This window comes from Oncorhynchus masou, unplaced genomic scaffold (genome assembly GCF_036934945.1).
Source record: "Oncorhynchus masou masou isolate Uvic2021 unplaced genomic scaffold, UVic_Omas_1.1 unplaced_scaffold_5958, whole genome shotgun sequence".
NCBI lineage: Eukaryota > Metazoa > Chordata > Actinopteri > Salmoniformes > Salmonidae > Oncorhynchus > Oncorhynchus masou.
Genome location: NW_027012382.1, coordinates 1454 through 19694, shown reverse-complemented (window position 1 = coordinate 19694; position 18241 = coordinate 1454). Strand labels below are relative to the sequence as shown.

At 46.1% G+C, this 18241-nt stretch overlaps 1 long non-coding RNA gene across 1 annotated transcript; it reads left to right on the top strand.

Moving 5' to 3' along the window:
- The first annotated feature begins 912 nt into the window (after nucleotides 1-912).
- Nucleotides 913-17210, top strand: LOC135536331 (uncharacterized). Its single transcript, XR_010454974.1, has 3 exons — nucleotides 913-932; nucleotides 5436-5627; nucleotides 17148-17210. It is a non-coding gene; the product is annotated as an uncharacterized LOC135536331 (long non-coding RNA).
- The last annotated feature ends 1031 nt before the right edge of the window (nucleotides 17211-18241 follow it).

The window sequence follows — 18241 nt, the reverse complement described above, 5'->3', positions numbered from 1 at the left end:
CTACCACTGACCCAACATCATTGACTTCAAGTAGGTTCACTACCCTACCACTGACCCAACATCATCGACTCTGGGCAGGCCCCCTACCACTGACCCAACATCATTGACTTCAAGTAGGTTCACTACCCCCTACCACTGACCCAACATCATCGGGCTTCAAGTAGGCCCCCTACCACTGACCTAACATCATTGACTTCAAGTAGTTCACCACCCCTACCACTGACCCAACATCATCGGCTTCAAGTGGGCCCCCTACCACTGACCCAACATCATTGACTTCAAGTAGGTTCACTACCCCTACCACTGACCCAACATCATCATTTCTTCAAGTAGGCCCCTACCACTGACCCTAACATCATTGACTTCAAGTAGGTTCACTACCCCAACCACTGACCCAACATCATCCGGTTTCAAGTAGGCCCCCTACCACTGACCCAACATCATTGACTTCAAGTAGGTTCACTACCCCTACCACTGACCCAAACATCATCGGCTTCAAGTAGGTTCACTACCCCTAACACTGACCACTGACCCAACATCATCAGCTTCAAGTAGGTTCACCACCCCTATAACTGACCCAACATCATCAGCTTCAAAGTAGGTTCACTACCCCTAACACTAACACTGACACTGACCCAACAACATCGGCTTTAGTAGGTTCACAATCCCTACCACTGACCCTACATCATCTGCTTCAAGTATGTCCACTACCCCTACCACTGACCCAACATCATCAGCTTCAAGTAGGTTCACTCCCTAACACTGACACTGACCCAACATCATCAGCTTCAAGTAGGTTCACAACCCTAACACTGACCCAACATCATCCGCTTCAAGTAGGTTTCACTCCCCTAACACTGACATTGACCCAAAATCATTGGCTTCAAGTAGGTCCACTACTCCTAACACTCACCCAACATCATCGGCTTCAAGTAGGTTCACTATCCCTAACACTGACCCAACATCGGCTTCAAGTAGGTTCACTACCCCTACCACTGACCCAGCATCATCTGCTTCAAGTAGCTCCACTCTCCCCCTACCACTGACCCAACATCATCGGCTGAAGTAGGCCCCCTACCAATGACCCAACATCATTGACTTCAAGTAGGTTCACAACCCCTACCACTGACACTGACCCAACATCATTGGCTTCAAGTAGGTCCCCTACCCCTACCGCTGACCCAACATAATCAGCTTCAAGTGGTACGCTACCCCTAACACTGACACTGACCCAACAACATCGGCTTCAAGTAGGTTCACTACCCCTACCATTGACCCAACAGCATCAGCTTCAAGAGAATCCACTACCCCTACCACTGACCCAACATCATCAGCTTCAAGTAGGTTCACAACCCTTACACTGACTTATCATCCGCTTCAAGTAGGTTCACTCCCCCTAACACTGACCCAACATCATCAGCTTCAATAGGTTCCAACCCTAACATTGACCCAACATCATCCGCTTCAAGTAGGTTCACTCCCCTAACACTGACACTGACCCAATATCATCAGCTTCAAGTAGGTTCACTCCCCACAACACTGACACTGGACCCAATATCATCGGCTTCAAGTAGGTTCAATCCCCTAACACTGACGCTGACCCAACACCATCGTCTTCAAGTAGGTTCACTACCCCTCACACTAGATTACTGTTATAACCCCTCACACTTGACTACTGACATAACCCTCACACTAGACTACTGTTATAACCCCTCACACTAGACTACTGTTATAACCCCTCACACTAGACTACTGTTATAACCCCTCACACTAGACTACTGTTATGGCCCCTCACATTAGATTACTGTTATAACCCCTCACACTAGACTACTGACATAACCCCTCACACTAGACTACATGCATAACCCCTCACACTAGACTACATGCATAACCCCTCACACTAGACTACATGCATAACCCCTCACACTAGACTACATGCCAACCCCTCACACTAGACTACATGTAACCCCTCACACTAGACTACATGCATAACCCCTCACACTAGACTACATGCATAACCCCTCACACTAGACTACATGCATAACCCCTCGCACTAGACTACTGGCATAACCCTCACACTAGACTATTGACATAACCCTCCACTAGACTATTGGCCTAACCCTCACACTGGACTATTGACATAACCCTCGCGCTAGACTATTGACATAACCCCCTCGCACTAGACTATTGACATAACCCCTCACACTAGACTAAATGCATAACCCCTCACACTAGACTACATGCATAACCCCTCACACTAGACTACTAGGCATAACCCCTCGCACTGTCTCCCTGGGATATAACCACTCACACTAGACTACTGACACAACCCCTCACACTAGACTACTGACAGAACCCTCACACTAGACTACTGACACAACCCCTCACGCTAGACTACTGTCATAACCCCTCACACTAGACTACATGCATAACCCCTCTGTCACGATTGTCGTATGGGTGAGCCAAAGCGCAGCGTGGTTAGAATACATAATACTTTTAATAAAGATAGACACTAAACAAACTATATAAAATCACAAAACGAACGTGAAGCTATGATACAAAAGTGCAAACACAAGCAACTAGACATAGACAATAACCCACGAAATACCCAAGAAGATGCTACCTAAATATGGTTCCAATCAGAGACAACGATAAACACCTGCCTCTATTTGAGAACCAATCAAGGCAACCATAGACCTACATAAACACCTAGATGGAAACATCCCCATAAATCTACAAAACCCATAGACAGTAAAAACACCCTAGATGAGACAAAAACACACATACCACCCTCGTCACACTCCCGACCTAACCAAAATATATAAAGAAAACAAAGAATACTCAGGTCAGGGGCGCCTGACGCCATCACACTAGACTCCTGACATAACCCTCGTACTAGACTCCTGGCATAACCCTCGTACTAGACTACTGGCATAACCCTCACACTAGACTACTGGCATAACCCCTCACACTGGACTACTGGCATAACCCCTCACACTAGACTACTGGCATAACCCCTCACACTAGACTACTGGCATAACCCCCCTCACACTAGACTACTGGCATAACCCCTCACACTGGACTACTGGCATAACCCCTCACACTAGACTACTGGCATAACCCTCACACTAGACTACTGGCATAACCCCTCACACTAGACTACTGGCAACCCCTCACACGATGACTACTGGCCGTAACCCCCTCACTAGACTACTGGCATAACCCCCCACACTAGACTACTGGCATAACCCCTCACACTAGACTACTGGCATAACCCCTCACACTAGACTACTGGCATAACCCCTCACACTAGACTACTGGCATAACCCCTCACACTAGACTACTGGCGTAACCCCTCACTAGACTACTGACACAACCCCTGACGTAGACTACTGTCATAACCCTCACACTAGACTACATGCATAAACCCTCTGTCACGATTGTCGTATGGAGTAGACCAAAGCGCAGCGTGGTTAGAATACATAATACTTTTAATAAAGATAGACACTAAACAAACTATACAAAATCACAAAACAAAACGTGACGCTATGATACAAAAGTGCAAACACAAGCAACTAGACATAGACAATAACCCACGATATACCCAAAGAAGATGGCTGCCTAAATGGTTTCCCAATCAGAGACAACGATAAACACCTGCCTCTATTTGAGAACCAATCAAGGCAACCATAGACCTACATAAACACCTAGATGGAACATCCCCATAAATCTACAAAACCCATAGACAGTAAAACGCCCTAGATGAGACAAAACACACATACCACCCTCGTAACACTCTGACCAAACCAAAATATAAAGAAAACAAAATCTCCAGGTCAGGCGTGACGCCATCACACTGGACTCCTGACATAACCCTCGCGCTGATTCCTGGCATAACCCCTCCCCACTGACTCCTGACGCCACCCCTCGTACTAGACTCTGACATAACCCCTCACACTAGACTACTGGCATAACCCCTCACACTAGACTATTGGCATAACCCTCACACTAGACTACTGGCATAACCCCTCGCACTAGACTACTGACACAACCCCTCACACTAGACTACTGGCATAACCCCTCACACTAGACTACTGGCATAACCCCTCACACTAGACTACTGGCATAACCCCTAAGTGCTAGACTACTGGCATAACCCCTCACACTAGACTACTGGCATAACCCCCTGCATACTAGACTACTGGCATAACCCCTCACACTAGACTACTGGCATAACCCCTCACACTAGACTACTGCATAACCCCTCACACTAGACTACTGGCATAACCCCTCACACTAGACTACTGGCATAACCCCTCACACTAGACTACTGGCATAACCCCTCACACTAGACTACTGGCATAACCCCTCACACTAGACTACTGGCATAACCCCTCACACTAGACTACTGGCATAACCCCTCACACTAGACTACTGGCATAACCCCTCACACTAGACTACTGGCATAACCCCTCACACTGGACTACTGGCATAACCCCTCACACTGGACTACTGGCATAACCCCTCACACTGGACTACTGGCATAACCCCTCACACTGGACTACTGGCATAACACCTCACACTAGACTACTGGCATAACCCCTCACACTAGACTACTGGCATAACCCCTCACACTAGACTACTGGCATAACCCCTCACACTAGACTCTTAAAGGGGCAGTAGCCTAATCTAGCTCTTAAAGGGCCAGTAGCCTATTCTAGCTCTTAAAGGGGCAGGAGCCTACCTTGGGTGTACATTTCAAGTTCAATTACAAAATTATTCTGCAGTTATTTTATTGTTATTTATTATGTTAGCAATCAAATGTACATGTTAATAATAGTATCTTCTGATTACAATTATTATGTCTCATATTTTAACTAAATCCAATATATTAGTTTCCAAAATGTAATTAGGTATATCTAGCTGTCCGATAATGCATTATGATTGAATGGCTTGTCCTACACTTTGTAAAAACTCAGAGTACATGTTGGAAAAGATATTGGTTCCTTTCTAAACAGAGCAATGCGAATACAAAGATAACTGAGTTCTTTGGCTTTTTTTACCCAGAGTTCACTTTAAAAGAAGAGGAGGACTATATGTGAAAAATCCCTGAGCATCAGGCGGTACTATTGTTTGAGGGAGTGTCTACAGGAGTTTTGCTGTTGTCTGATTTCAAGTTGTATTCTATAACCATGGAGAATATCATTTAAACATGCTTTTCAGTCTAGTACTAGGCTTAATCTGTGTCTAGGAAATACGCCTCAATGTCTCTCTCTGTGTCGTCCTTCTGTAGTGCACCCCAACTCCGTGCTAAAAGTACCGTTATGGTGTACTGTGTCACATCTTTTTGACTTTGTAACTCATCCTCTCTCCTCTTCTCCCTCCCTATCCTCCCTCTCCTCTTCTCCTCTCTCTCTTGTCTCTCTCCTCTCCAGGGGTGTGTGCACCCAGGCTCCGTGCTACTGTATCTTAATGGAGTATTGTTCCCAGGGCCAACTCTATGAGGTTCTGAGGGCCGGACGGAAGGTGACCCCCAGACTGCTGGTGGACTGGGCCTCAGGGATCGCCTCTGGGATGAACTACCTGCACCTCCACAAGATCATACACAGAGACCTCAAGTCACCCAAGTGAGTGTCTCTACCCCAACCCTCCCCCAAACCTTTCCCAACCCTCCCCCAACCCTCCACTTACCCCAAACCTCCCCTAACCCTCCCCCAACCCACCCCTAACCCTCCCCTAACTCTAACCTACCTTCCACCATCCCAAACCCTCCCCTTACCCCAAACCTCCCAACCCTCCCCAACCCCAAACCTCCCCCTGACCCTCCTAACCCTCCCTAACCTCCCCCCAACCCCAAACCTCCCTTAACCCTCCCCTAACCCCAAACCTCCCCTAACCCTCCCCCAACCCCAAACCTCCCCTAACCCTCCCCCAACCCTCCCCTAACCCCAAACCCCCCTAACCCCAAACCTCCCCTAACCCTCCCCCAACCCTCCCTAACCCTAACCTCCCCTATCCCTAACCCTACCCTCCCTAACCCTACCCTAATCCTAAACCTCTCCTAACCCTCCACCAACCCTCCCTAACCCTCCCCCAACCTCCCCCAACCCCTAACTCCTACCCTCCCCCAACCCTTCCCTAACCCTACCCTTCCCCAACCCTCCCCTAACCCTACCCTCCCCTAACCCTACCCTCCCATAACCCCAGAATGGTCTGTCTGTAGTAAAGAGATGGGGAGTGGTCTGTCTGTAATAAAGAGATGGGGGAGTGGTCTGGCTGTAGTAAAGAGATGGGGAGTGGTCTGGCTGTAGTAAAGAGATGGGGAGTGGTCTGGCTGTAGTAAAGAGATGGGGAGTGGTCTGGCTGTAGTAAAGAGGATGGGGAGTGGTCTGGGCTGTAATAAAGAGATGGGGAGTGGTCTGTCTGGAATAAAGAGAGGGGAGTGGTCTGTCTAATAAAGATATGGGGAGTTGTCTGCCCTGGAATAAAGAGATGGGGAGTGGTCTGGGCTGTAATAAAGAGATGGGGAGTGGTCTGGGCTGTAATAAAGAGATGGGGAGAGGTCTGGGCTGTAATAAAGAGATGGGGAGAGGTCTGTCTGTAATAAAGAGATGGGGAGAGGTCTGTCTGTAGTAAAGAGATGGGGAGTGGTCTGTCTGGAATAAAGAGATGGGGAGTGGTCTGTCTGTAGTAAAGAGATGGGGAGTGGTCTGTCTGTAGTAAAGAGATGGGGAGTGGTCTGTCTGTAATAAAGAGATGGGGAGTGGTCTGTCTGGAATAAAGAGATGGGAGTGGTCTGTCTGTAGTAAAGAGATGGGGAGTGGTCTGTCTGTAGTAAAGAGATGGGGAGAGGTCTGTCTGTAGTAAAGAGATGGGGAGTGGTCTGTCTGTAGTAAAAGAGATGGGGAGAGGTCTGTCTGTAGTAAAGAGAAGGGGAGTGGTCTGTCTGTAGTAAAGAGATGGGAGAGGTCTGTCTGTAGTAAAGAGATGGGGAGAGGGTCTGTCTGTAGTAAAGAGAAGGGGAGTGGTCTGTCTGTAATAAAGAGATGGGGAGAGGTCATCTGTAGTAAAGAGAAGGGGAGGGTCTATCTGTAGTAAAGAGAAGGGGAGTGGTCTGTCTGTCTGTAGTAAAGAGATGGGGAGAGGTCTGTCTGTAATAAAGAGATGGGGAGAGGTCTGTCTGTAATAAAGAGATGGGGAGAGGTCTGTCTGTAGTAAAGAGATGGGGAGAGGTCTGTCTGTAGTAAAGAGATGGGGGAGGGTCTGTCTGTAATAAAGAGATGGGGAGTGGTCTGTCTGTAGTAAAGAGATGGGGAGAGGTCTGTCTGTAGTAAAGAGATGGGGAGGGGTCTGTCTGTAATAAAGAGATGGGGAGAGGTGTGTCTGTAGTAAAGAGATGGGGAGAGGTCTGTCTGTAATAAAGAGATGGGGAGTGGTCTGTCTGTAATAAAGAGATGGGGAGTGGTCTGGCTGTAATAAAGAGATGGGGAGTGGTCTGTCTGGAATAAAGAGATGGGGAGTGGTCTGTCTGGAATAAAGAGATGGGGAGTGGTCTGTCTGGAATAAAGAGATGGGGAGTGGTCTGTCTGTAGTAAAGAGATGGGGAGAGGTCTGTCTGTAGTAAAGAGATGGGGAGAGGTCTGGCTGTAGTAAAGAGATGGGGAGTGGTCTGTCTGGAATAAAGAGATGGGGAGTGGTCTGTCTGGAATAAAGAGATGGGGAGTGGTCTGTCTGTAGTAAAGAGATGGGGAGAGGTCTGTCTGTAGTAAAGAGATGGGGAGAGGTCTGGCTGTAGTAAAGAGATGGGGAGTGGTCTGTCTGGAATAAAGAGATGGGGAGTGGTCTGTCTGGAATAAAGAGATGGGGAGTGGTCTGGCTGTAGTAAAGAGATGGGGAGAGGTCTGTCTGGAATAAAGAGATAGGGAGTGGTCTGTCTGGAATAAAGAGATGGGAGAGGTCTGTCTGTAGTAAAGAGATGGGGAGTGGTCTGGCTGTAATAAAGAGATGGGGAGTGGTCTGTCTGTAGTAAAGAGATGGGGAGTGGTCTGTCTGGAATAAAGAGATGGGAGTGGTCTGGCTGTAGTAAAGAGATGGGGAGTGGTCTGTCGGTAATAAAGAGATGGGGAGTGGTCTGTCTGGAATAAAGAGATGGGGAGTGGTCTGTCTGGAATAAAGAGATGGGGAGTGGTCTGTCTGTAATAAAGAGATGGGGAGTGGTCTGTCTGTAATAAAGAGATGGGGAGTGGTCTGTCTGTAATAAAGAGATGGGGAGTGGTCTGTCTGGAATAAAGAGATGGGGAGTGGTCTGTCTGGAATAAAGAGATGGGGAGTGGTCTGGGCTGTAGTAAAGAGATGGGGAGTGGTCTGTCTGTAGTAAAGAGATGGGGAGTGGTCTGGCTGTAATAAAGAGATGGGGAGTGGTCTGTCTGGAATAAAGAGATGGGGAGTGGTCTGTCTGTAATAAAGAGATGGGGAGTGGTCTGTCTGGAATAAAGAGATGGGGAGTGGTCTGGGCTGTAGTAAAGAGATGGGGAGAGGTCTGGCTGTAATAAAGAGATGGGGAGAGGTCTGTCTGTAGTAAAGAGATGGGGAGAGGTCTGGCCGTAGTAAAGAGATGGGGAGTGGTCTGGCAGTAATAAAGAGATGGGGAGTGGTCTGGGCTGTAGTAAAGAGATGGGGAGAGGTCTGGCTGTAATAAAGAGATGGGGAGAGGTCTGGCTGTAATAAAGAGATGGGGAGAGGTCTGTCTGTAGTAAAGAGATGGGGAGAGGTCTGGCCGTAGTAAAGAGATGGGAGTGGTCTGTCGGTAATAAAGAGATGGGGAGTGGTCTGTCTGGAATAAAGAGATGGGGAGTGGTCTGTCTGGAATAAAGAGATGGGGAGTGGTCTGTCTGGTACAAAGAGATGGGGAGTGGTCTGTCTGTAATAAAGAGATGGGGAGTGGTCTGTCTGTAATAAAGAGATGGGGAGTGGTCTGGGCTGTAGTAAAGAGATGGGGAGAGGTCTGGCTGTAATAAAGAGATGGGGAGTGGTCTGTCTGTAGTAAAGAGATGGGGGAGTGGTCTGGCTGTAATAAAGAGATGGGGAGTGGTCTGTCTGGAATAAAGAGATGGGGAGTGGTCTGTCTGGAATAAAGAGATGGGGAGTGGTCTGTCTGGAATAAAGAGATGGGGAGTGGTCTGGGCTGTAGTAAAGAGATGGGGAGAGGTCTGGCTGTAATAAAGAGATGGGGAGAGGTCTGTCTGTAGTAAAGAGATGGGGAGTGGTCTGTCTGTGGTAAAGAGATGGGGAGTGGTCTGTCTGGAATAAAGAGATGGGGAGTGGTCTGTCTGTAATAAAGAGATGGGGAGTGGTCTGTCTGGAATAAAGAGATGGGGAGTGGTCTGTCTGGAATAAAGAGATGGGGAGTGGTCTGTCTGGAATAAAGAGATGGGGGGAGTGGTCTGGCTGTAGTAAAGATGGGGAGTGGTCTGTCGGTAATAAAGAGATGGGGAGTGGTCTGTCTGGAATAAAGAGATGGGGAGTGGTCTGTCTGGAATAAAGAGATGGGGAGTGGTCTGTCTGGAATAAAGAGATGGGGAGTGGTCTGGCTGTAGTAAAGAGATGGGGAGTGGTCTGTCGGTAATAAAGAGATGGGGAGTGGTCTGTCTGGAATAAAGAGATGGGGAGAGTGGTCTGTCTGGAATAAAGAGATGGGGAGTGGTCTGTCTGGAATAAAGAGATGGGGAGTGGTCTGGCTGTAGTAAAGAGATGGGGAGTGGTCTGTCGGTAATAAAGAGATGGGGAGTGGTCTGTCTGGAATAAAGAGATGGGGAGTGGTCTGTCTGGAATAAAGAGATGGGGAGTGGTCTGTCTGGAATAAAGAGATGGGGAGTGGTCTGTCTGTAATAAAGAGATGGGGAGTGGTCTGTCTGTAATAAAGAGATGGGGAGTGGTCTGGCTGTAGTAAAGAGATGGGGAGAGTCTGGCTGTAATAAAGAGATGGGGAGTGGTCTGTCTGTAGTAAAGAGATGGGGAGTGGTCTGGCTGTAATAAAGAGATGGGGAGTGGTCTGTCTGGAATAAAGAGATGGGGAGTGGTCTGTCTGGAATAAAGAGATGGGGAGTGGTCTGTCTGGAATAAAGAGATGGGGAGTGGTCTGGGCTGTAGTAAAGAGATGGGGAGAGGTCTGGCTGTAATAAAGAGATGGGGAGAGGTCTGTCTGTAGTAAAGAGATGGGGAGGGTCTGTCTGTAGTAAAGAGATGGGGAGAGAGGTCTGGCTGTAGTAAAGAGATGGGGAGTGGTCTGTCTGGAATAAAGAGATGGGGGAGTGGTCTGTCTGGAATAAAGAGATGGGGAGTGGTCTGGCTATAGTAAAGAGATGGGGAGAGGTCTGTCTGGAATAAAGAGATAGGGAGTGGTCTGTCTGGAATAAAGAGATGGGGAGAGGTCTGGCCGTAGTAAAGAGATGGGGAGTGGTCTGTCGGTAATAAAGAGATGGGGAGTGGTCTGTCTGGAATAAAGAGATGGGGAGTGGTCTGTCTGGAATAAAGAGATGGGGAGTGGTCTGTCTGTAATAAAGAGATGGGGAGTGGTCTGTCTGTAATAAAGAGATGGGGAGTGGTCTGGGCTGTAGTAAAGAGATGGGGAGAGGTCTGGCTGTAATAAAGAGATGGGGAGTGGTCTGTCTGTAGTAAAGAGATGGGGAGTGGTCTGGCTGTAATAAAGAGATGGGGAGTGGTCTGTCTGGAATAAAGAGATGGGGAGTGGTCTGTCTGGAATAAAGAGATGGGGAGTGGTCTGTCTGGAATAAAGAGATGGGGAGTGGTCTGGGCTGTAGTAAAGAGATGGGGAGAGGTCTGGCTGTAATAAAGAGATGGGGAGAGGTCTGTCTGTAGTAAAGAGATGGGGAGTGGTCTGTCTGTAGTAAAGAGATGGGGAGTGGTCTGTCTGGAATAAAGAGATGGGGAGAGTGGTCTGTCTGTAATAAAGAGATGGGGAGTGGTCTGTCTGGAATAAAGAGATGGGAGTTGTCTGTCTGTAGTAAAGAGATGGGGAGTGGTCTGTCTGTAGTAAAGAGATGGGGAGAGGTCTGGCTGTAGTAAAGAGATGGGGAGTGGTCTGTCTGGAATAAAGAGATGGGGAGTGGTCTGTCTGGAATAAAGAGATGGGGAGTGGTCTGTCTGGAATAAAGAGATGGGGAGTGGTCTGTCTGGAATAAAGAGATGGGGAGTGGTCTGTCTGGAATAAAGAGATGGGGAGTGGTCTGTCTGTAGTAAAGAGATGGGGAGTGGTCTGGCTGTAATAAAGAGATGGGGAGTGGTCTGTCTGGAATAAAGAGATGGGGAGTGGTCTGTCTGGAATAAAGAGATGGGGTGTGGTCTGTCTGGAATAAAGAGATGGGGGAGTGGTCTGTCTGTAGTAAAGAGATGGGGAGTGGTCTGTCTGGTATAAAGAGATGGGGAGTGGTCTGTCTGGAATAAAGAGATGGGGAGTGGTCTGTCTGGAATAAAGAGATGGGAGTGGTCTGTCTGGAATAAAGAGATGGGGAGTGGTCTGTCTGTAGTAAAGAGATGGGGAGTGGTCTGTCTGGAATAAAGAGATGGGGAGTGGTCTGTCTGTAATAACGAGATGGGGAGTGGTCTGTCTGTAGTAAAGAGATGGGGAGTGGTCTGTCTGGAATAAAGAGATGGGGAGTGGTCTGTCTGTAGTAAAGAGATGGGGAGTGGTCTGGCTGTAATAAAGAGATGGGAGTGGTCTGTCTGTAGTAAAGAGATGGGGAGTGGTCTGTCTGGAATAAAGAGATGGGGAGTGGTCTGTCTGTAATAAAGAGATGGGGAGTGGTCTGTCTGGAATAAAGAGATGGGGAGTGGTCTGTCTGTAGTAAAGAGATGGGGAGTGGTCTGTCTGGAATAAAGAGATGGGGGGAGTGGTCTGTCTGGAATAAAGAGATGGGGAGTGGTCTGTCTGGAATAAAGAGATGGGGAGTGGTCTGTCTGGAATAAAGAGATGGAGAGTGGTCTGTCTGGAATAAAGAGATGGGGAGTGGTCTGTCTGGAATAAAGAGATGGGGAGTGGTCTGTCTGTAGTAAAGAGATGGGGAGTGGTCTGTCTGGAATAAAGAGATGGGAGTGGTCTGTCTGGAATAAAGAGATGGGGAGTGGTCTGTCTGGAATAAAGAGATGGGGAGTGGTCTGTCTGGAATAAAGAGATGGAGAGAGGTCTGACACCACACTCCACAAAGCAAGTTCTTCAGGCTCTAGTTTTATCTTGATTATTGTCCAGTCATGTGGTCCAGTTCTGAAGGAAAGACCTAGTTAAACTGCAGATGGCCCAGAACAGAACGTCTTGCTCTTAATTGTAATCAGAGGGCTGATATTAACACTATACTGCCAGTCTCTCTTGGCTAAGAGTTGAGGAGAGACTGACTGCGTCACTTCTTCTTTTTATAAGAAACATTCATGTGTTGAAAATCCCAAATTGTTTGCATAGTCAACTTACACACAGCTCTGACACACACGTGTCGCTTGAAAATAATAGAGAGCCGCACACTCTAGGAGCTCAGATGCAATAATTTAATTTACACACACTTATCCCACCAGACATGCCACCAGGGGTCTTTTTCACAGTCCCCAAATCCAGAACAAATTCAAGGAAACGCACAATATTATACAGAGCCCTTATTGCATGGAACTCTGCCTCATATTACTCAAATAAACAGTAAACCTTGTTTCAGAAAAACAGATAGAGCAACACCTCACAACACAACGCTTCTCCTCATGTGACCCGCTTGTGTATCTGATAGATGCACCCACACACGCACACTACAAGTTTATGTTTTAAATGGATGTCAATTCTAAAAGTATTTTGTCTGTAATGTCTTTTTTGTGTCTCAGACCCCAGTTAGACTAGCTGTCTCCATGGTATCAGACCCCAGTTAGACTAGCTGTCTCCATGGTATCATGGTACCATGGAGACAGCTAGTCTAACTGGGGTCTGATACCATGGAGACAGCTAGTCTAACTGGGGTCTGATACCATGGAGACAGCTAGTCTAACTGGGGTCTGATACCATGGAGACAGCTAGTCTAACTGGGGTCTGATACCATGGAGACAGCTAGTCTAACTAGGGTCTGATACCATGGAGACAGCTCGTCTAACTGGGGTCTGATACCATGGAGACAGCTAGTCTAACTGGGGTCTGATACCATGGAGACAGCTAGTCTAACTGGGGTCTGATACCATGGAGACAGCTAGTCTAACTGGGGTCTGATACCATGGAGACAGCTAGTCTAACTGGGGTCTGATACCATGGAGACAGCTAGTCTAACTGGGGTCTGATACCATGGAGACAGCTAGTCTAACTGGGGTCTGATACCATGGAGACAGCTAGTCTAACTGGGGGTCTGATACCAACAGAGTTTAAACTCTTAAACTCTGTTAGTCAGCGCTATTCAACTCTGTTAGTCAGCGGTATTCAACTCTGTTAGTCAGCGGTATTCAACTCTGTTTGTCAGCGGTATTCAACTCTGTTTGTCAGCGGTATTCAACTCTGTTAATCAGCGGTATTAAACTCTGTTAGTCAGCGCTATTCAACTCTGTTAGTCAGCGGTATTCAACTCTGTTAATCAGCGGTATTCAACTCTGTTAGTCAGCGGTATTCAACTCTGTTAGTCAGCGTATTCAACTCTGTTAGTCAGCGGTATTCAACTCTGTTAGTCAGCGGTATTAAACTCTGTTAATCTGCGGTATTAAACTCTGTTAGTCAGCGGTATTAAACTCTGTTAGTCAGCGTATTCAACTCTGTTAGTCACGGTATTAAACTCTGTTAGTCAGCGGTATTAAACTCTGTTAGTCAGCGGTATTCAACTCTGTTAGTCAGCGGTATTCAACTCTGTTAGTCAGCGGTATTAAACTCTGTTAGTCAGCGGTATTAAACTCTGTTAGTCAGCGTATTAAACTCTGTTAATCTGCGGTATTCAACTCTGTTAGTCAGCGGTATTCAACTCTGTTAGTCAGCGGTATTCAACTCTGTTAGTCAGCGGTATTCAACTCTGTTAGTCAGCGGTATTAAACTCTGTTAGTCAGCGGTATTCAACTCTGTTAGTCAGCGGTATTCAACTCTGTTAGTCAGCGTATTCAACTCTGTTAGTCAGCGGTATTAAACTCTGTTAATCTGCGGTAAACTCTGTTAGTCAGCGGTATTAAACTCTGTTAGTCAGCGGTATTCAACTCTGTTAGTCAGCTGTATTAAACTCTGTTAGTCAGCTGTATTAAACTCTGTTAGTCAGCGGTATTCAACTCTGTTAGTCAGCGGTATTCAACTCTGTTAGTCAGCGTATTAAACTCTGTTAGTCAGCGGTATTAAACTCTGTTAGTCAGCGGTATTAAACTCTGTTAATTCATGTATTCAACTCTGTTAGTCAGCGGTATTCAACTCTGTTAGTCAGCGGTATTCAACTCTGTTAGTCAGCTGTATTCAACTCTGTTAGTCACGGTATTAAACTCTGTTAGTCAGCGGTATTCAACTCTGTTTGTCAGCTGGTATTCAACTCTGTTTGTCAGCGTATTCAACTCTGTTTGTCAGCGGTATTCAACTCTGTTAGTCAGCTGTATTCAACTCTGTTAGTCAGCGGTATTCAACTCTGTTAGTCAGCGGTATTCAACTCTGTTAGTCAGCGGTATTCAACTCTGTTAGTCAGCGGTATTCAACTCTGTTAGTCAGCGGTATTCAACTCTGTTAGTCAGCGGTATTCAACTCTGTTAGTCAGCGGTATTCAACTCTGTTAGTCAGCCGGTATTAAACTCTGTTAGTCAGCGGTATTCAACTCTGTTTGTCAGCGGTATTCAACTCTGTTGTCAGCGGTATTCAACTCTGTTAGTCAGCTTGTATTCAACTCTGTTAGTCAGCGGTATTCAACTCTGTTAGTCAGCGGTATTCAACTCTGTTAGTCAGCGGTATTCAACTCCTGTTAGTCAGCGGCATTCAACTCTGTTATTCAGCGGCATTCAACTCTGTTAGTCAGCTGTATTCAACTCTGTTAGTCAGCTGTATTCAACTCTGTTAGTCAGCTGTATTCAACTCTGTTAGTCAGCCCGTATTCAACTCTGTTAGTCAGCGGTATTCAACTCTGTTAGTCAGCGGTATTAAACTCTGTTAATCAGCGGTATTAAACTCTGTTAGTCAGCGGTATTCAACTCTGTTAGTCAGCTGTGTATTCAACTCTGTTAGTCAGCTGTATTCAACTCTGTTAGTCAGCGGTATTCAACTCTGTTAGTCAGCGGTATTCAACTCTGTTAATCAGCGGTATTCAACTCTTGTTTGTCAGCGGTATTCAACTCTGTTTTGTCAGCGGTATTCAACTCTGTTAGTCACGGTATTAAACTCTGTTAGTCAGCGCCTATTCAACTCTGTTAGTCAGCGCTATTCAACTCTGTTAATCAGCGGTATTCAACTCTGTTAGTCAGCGTATTCAACTCTGTTAGTCAGCAGTGTTCAACTCTGTTAATCAGCGGTATTCAACTCTGTTTGTCAGCGGTATTCAACTCTGTTTGTCAGCGGTATTCAACTCTGTTAGTCAGCGGTATTAAACTCTGTTAGTCACGCTTATTCAACTCTGTTAGTCAGCGGTATTCAACTCTGTTAATCAGCGGTATTCAACTCTGTTAGTCAGCGGTATTCAACTCTGTTAGTCAGCGGTATTCAACTCTGTTAGTCAGCGGTATTCAACTCTGTTAGTCACGGTATTCAACTCTGTTAATCTGCGGTATTAAACTCTGTTAGTCAGCGGTATTAAACTCTGTTAGTCAGCGGTATTCAACTCTGTTAGTCAGCGGTATTCAACTCTGTTAGTCAGCGGTATTAAACTCTGTTAGTCAGCGGTATTCAACTCTGTTAGTCAGCGGTATTCAACTCTGTTAGTCAGCGGTATTCAACTCTGTTAGTCAGCATTCAACTCTGTTAGTCAGCGGTATTAAACTCTGTTAGTCAGCGGTATTAAACTCTGTTAATCTGCGGTATTCACTCTGTTAGTCAGCGGTATTCAACTCTGTTAGTCAGCGGTATTCAACTCTGTTAGTCAGCGGTATTCAACTCTGTTAGTCAGTAGAGGTATTCAACTCCTTCGAATAGCGGTATTCAACTCTGTTTGTCAGCGGTATTCAACTCTGTTTGTCAGCGGTATTCAACTCTGTTTGTCAGCGGTATTAACTCTGTTAATTAGCGGTATTCAACTCTGTTAGTCAGCGGTATTCAACTCTATTAGTCAGCGGTATTCAACTCTGTTAGTCATTTGTATTCAACTCTGTTAATTAGCGGTATTCAACTCTGTTAGTCAACGTGTTAATCTGTTAGTCAGCGGTATTCAACTCTGTTAGTCAGCGGTATTCAACTCTGTTAGTCAGCGGTATTCGCTCTGTTTGTCAATGGTATTCAACTCTGTTTGTCAGCGGTATTCAACTCTGTTAGTCAGCGGTATTCAACTCTGTTAGTCAGCGGTATTCAACTCTGTTAGTCAGCGGTATTCAACTCTGTTAGTCAGCGGTATTCAACTCTGTTAGTCAGCGGTATTCAACTCTGTTATTCAGCGGTATTCAGCTCTGTTAGTCAGCGGTATTCAACTCTGTTAGTCAGCGGTATTCAACTCTGTTAGTCAGGTATTCAACTCTGTTAGTCAGCGGTATTAAACTCTGTTAGTCAGCGGTATTAAACTCTGTTAATCAGCGGTATTAAACTCATTAGTCAGGCGGTATTCAACTCTGTTGGTCAGCGGTATTCAACTCTGTTAGTCAGCGGTATTCAACTCTGTTAGTCAGCGGTATTCAACTCTGTTAGTCAGCGGTATTCAACTCTGTTAGTCAGCGGTATAAAGACGGAGACTGTAGGAATATGCTGTAGGTCGCTGTGACTTCCTGAACAGAATCATTACAATACAAAGACCACGTTGTGACCTTCTGTCTGTCAGTTTGAAAGACCTATGTCTGTCTGTCTGTCTGTCTGTCTGTCTGTCTGTCTTTCACCACTGTATTTCTGTTCGAGTAGGTTTTATATTATGGACCAATGTTGTTGACCAATTCAGGTTGTGTGTTGAGGGTTATAAGTTGTCCCACATGTTTCCTCCACTGAGTCCTACTGTGTATGATGTCATGATTCTCCTCTTCTACCTCAGTGTGCTGGTGACCCAACAAGACACCGTGAAGATCAGTGACTTCGGGACGTCCAAGGAGCTCAGTGACAAGAGTACTCAGATGTCGTTCGCTGGTACGGTGGCCTGGATGGCCCCAGAGGTCATCAGGAACAGGCGGTGTCTGAGAAAGTAGACATCTGGTGAGTACAACAATAAGTAATCAAAAGGCCGTAGCGCACTCCCAGAAGCCTGGTAAGAGTGTACAGAGAACCGTGAAGCCTGGTAGAGTAAAACCAACAAGGGTGTTATAGGTTCTCACTCTTAAATGTTGCATAAATCTTACTTACATTATTCAATGTTTTTAATTGTTTTACCATTAGGATAGCATACCCAGACGTTTCGGCTTTACAGCCTTCTTCAGTGTGGGTACAATTTTCTTTAATTCAAAACAGCATTTGTTAAAGAACAAATGATGAGCAGCAAATTGCTTCTAATCAGAGATTTGCCCACTCATCAGCCAATCAGGGCCCCTCTGGTCTACCTGTATACCAATTAGTCACAAAGAGATACAGAATTATAGTTTATAGGAGCGAGCCACAGAAGGTCATAAATCAATCACCCCAGGTGTCACTCACCTAAATACATCAATTCATGAGCCACAAAGGACATCTGGCGCAGCCGTTCATAAATATGTGGGCCCGATATGCAGCATCCCGTTACAGCCTTATTCTAAAATGGATTTTAAAATAAACATTCTCATCAATCTACACACACTACCCCATAATCTTAAAGTGAAAAATAGTTTTTAGAAATGTTTGCAAATGTATTAAAAAATAGAAATATCTTTTTACATAAATTTTCAGACCCTTTGCTATGAGACTTGAAATTGGGCTCATGTGCATCCTGTTTTCATTGATCATCCTTGGATGTTTCTACAACTTGATTGGAGTCCACCTGTAGTAAATTCAACTGATTGGACATGATTTGGAAAGGCACACACCTGTCTATATAAGGTCCCACAGTTGACAGTGCATGTCAGAGCAAAAACCAAGCCATGAGGTCAAGCACTACACCAATCAGGCCTTTATGGTAGAGTGGCCAGACGGAAGACACTCCTCAGTAAAAGACAGCCCACT